The 2,771-nt window shown below is 45.3% G+C and overlaps 1 long non-coding RNA gene across 1 annotated transcript; it reads left to right on the plus strand.

Moving 5' to 3' along the window:
* Window positions 1-980: 980 nt before the first annotated feature.
* LOC147456234 (uncharacterized) lies at window positions 981-2,304 on the plus strand. The gene is made up of 2 exons (XR_015188507.1): window positions 981-1,310; window positions 1,997-2,304. It is a non-coding gene; the product is annotated as an uncharacterized LOC147456234 (long non-coding RNA).
* Window positions 2,305-2,771: the final 467 nt, after the last annotated feature.

Genomic DNA, 2,771 nt, shown 5'->3' on the forward strand with positions numbered 1-2,771 from the left:
TTTCAAGTTTCAATTCTACTTGAACAATATTCTAAAATAATAAAATGAAAAGCAAGTCAAGTAATGTAAGGCTATGAAATGAAAGGATCTTTTCACAAACAAAAAGAAAATAAAATTCAATGCTTCACATGAAATAAAATAGTAGGGGTACCTATTCTTAAAAAATTGAAAATAACTTCCATTAAAAGAAAGATTCTCTCTCTCTCTCTATGTGTGTGTGTGGAGATACCCAGAACATGCAAACTGTGCATTGAACACGCGTAGATTCTCTCTCTCTCTCTCTCTCTCTCTCTCTCTCTCTCTCTTTGTGTGTATGTGTGTGTGGAAATACTCAGAACATGCAAATTGTGCATTGGACACGCATACATATTCTCTCTCTCTCTCTCTCTCTCTGTGTCTCTCTCTCTCTCTCTCTCTCACACACACACACACACACACACACGTGCGCACGCAACGAAGGCCATTCTGTCAAGTCCTCGTCTTTGAAGTAGGAGTGGGTGAGGCTAGAGCAGGAGGCACGACATGTGTGGTAGGAGGAGTGGGGCAAGAGAGGAGGCGAACAAAGGTAAGGGAGGAGGGGGAAGTAGAGGAAAAGGGGAGGGAGGCTCAAATGGTGCAAAGGGGATTATTTCCAACTGTTGAATTTTAGAAAAGTATCCCTCTAGAGGAGGCCAAGTATGTGCCCCTTGATTCTGAAAATAGGTTAAATCAATTTTGAGTATTATAAAATATCGATTGTATAATTAACTCTTTTCTTCTCCGAGGGCAGATTCGTACGGATAGGGTTGAACCCCTACCTACTCATGTAAGCAAACTCTACGTATGGGTCTCAACTTGGAATTAGTAGACTTCTACCCTCGCCCTTCTATTAACGAGAGCCCAGGGATTTGAAATTGTCTCCTACGCTAACGAAGTAAAGAACACACATTACCTAACGTTAACAGAAATAGCTGATGAGTGGGAGGGGTTCTATTCCACCCGTGTGGATGCACCCTAAGGATTGTTTTGAAAAACCAAAAAGTGGACAGAATATACAAAGTAGAGTAGCTAGCTAGCTGTGTGCATTGGAGGACCCCTCTCCAGGTCAGGAGGCAGCGGGCTGAGGGAAAAAGTGGAGGGAGAGCGTGGCCACTGGCCAGCAGCGACAATCAGGAAAAGAGAAGAGATTAGTAGGAGCAAGTAGCGGCTATGGTGTACAGCTTCTCCATCTGGTTCACAATCCCAGGCCTTATCCTCATCATCGCGATCATCGCGATCTGCATCTGCTGCCTCTGCCGGTGACCTCTCTCCATCAGAGAAACGCAAAGCAGGTATGTAGTACTGCAAGCTTCCAGCGTCCAACACACATACATACATACTTACAGACACACCTCTCTCTCTCTCTCTCTCTCTCTCTCTCTCTCTCTCTCATATACACAACTTGCTGCCGCCATGGGGTTCGGATTGAGCATATGGATCTCTTTCCCGGCGCTTGCAATCTGCATAGCTATCTGTTGCTGCTGCTACTTGCTTGGGCGTAGCCATGGCGCCCGGAAGGAGCTCGAAGCCCCGCCTCCAAAAAACCAGATCCCAGTCTAGTCTCGAGTTACATTTGTTTAAGGCGGGGCCAACCAGTCGGACACAAGGATTGAACCCACACCCCCAACCCCTCTTTTTGGTTGTTACTCTCCCTCATTTCTCTGCACATCTGACTATATTCAAGATCATCAACACTTGTTTTGTAAGTTTTTTACACCCCACCCCCATCACAAGAAGATTTAGAAATTTTCTCATATAAGAATATGGAGTTTTTCTCACTGTTTTTCATACTGTGCATAACATCATGAGCTCCCGCTCGGGAGGCTCTGCATACCTAGCTAGCTGCGATTGGGGGCCAGCAGTCCGTTGCCCCCAATCGCAGCTAACTAGGTAAATTATTGTGAGAATTTGTCCAAAACTTCTTGTGCATTAGACCCATGTGTCTAACACCTCCTTGTGATTTGGGTTACATCGTTAGTTCAAGCGCCATGGACGGTCGGAAGGCTCAAGGTTGGTGGATTGACACCTATGAAACTTTTATGCGATATTTCCATTGCATCTATATCCATGTGGAGCTTTGTCGATGCTTTGATAGGCCACAAAATATTGACTAGCAGATGATATTATCTGTGGATATCTTTTTCTATTGTTGTGCTATGGATATGGATATGAATAATTCATCAAGAAGTAAGCAATCATTAAGCAAAAGTGTACTTATTTGCTTGTTACAAGCAATTCTTCTTTGTTTCTATCTTTAGTGAGCATGATCGACCATTTTTGTACTTACAGGTCATTTGTGAGCATGGTTTAAGCTTTTATTGAAGATGATTTGAAAGTGACTTTATAGCAGTAATCCACTAGTTTGTGATATGTAACTAATCTCTCTCTCTCTCTCTCTCTCTCTCTCTCTCTCACCCAAGTGTGGTAGATTGGTTATGCCATTTCCCTCTTGAATAACAGGTCTTGAGTTCAACTCCTCGTCGGCTAGATCTTTAAGGTCTCTTGGGATAGTTTCCTACGATGTTAAAACTCTCTTCTTCTTCTTCTTCTCTCTCTCTCTCTCTCTCTCTCTCTCTCTCTCTCTCTCTCTCTCTCTCTCTCTCTCTCTCCTGCATCCTCGCCCCCCGCTGCCTTGCCTTGCACCCGCGCGCCCGCTGCCCTGCGCTGCACCCTCACGCCCCCGTTGCCTGCGTTGCACCCGCGGGCCCGCTGCCCTGCCCTGCTTGTGCGCTGCACCCCTGTGGCGCCCCGAT

The sequence above is a fragment of the Adiantum capillus-veneris genome, chromosome 6 (assembly GCF_014529385.1).
Source record: "Adiantum capillus-veneris isolate H3 chromosome 6, ASM1452938v2, whole genome shotgun sequence".
Taxonomy (NCBI): domain Eukaryota; kingdom Viridiplantae; phylum Streptophyta; class Polypodiopsida; order Polypodiales; family Pteridaceae; genus Adiantum; species Adiantum capillus-veneris.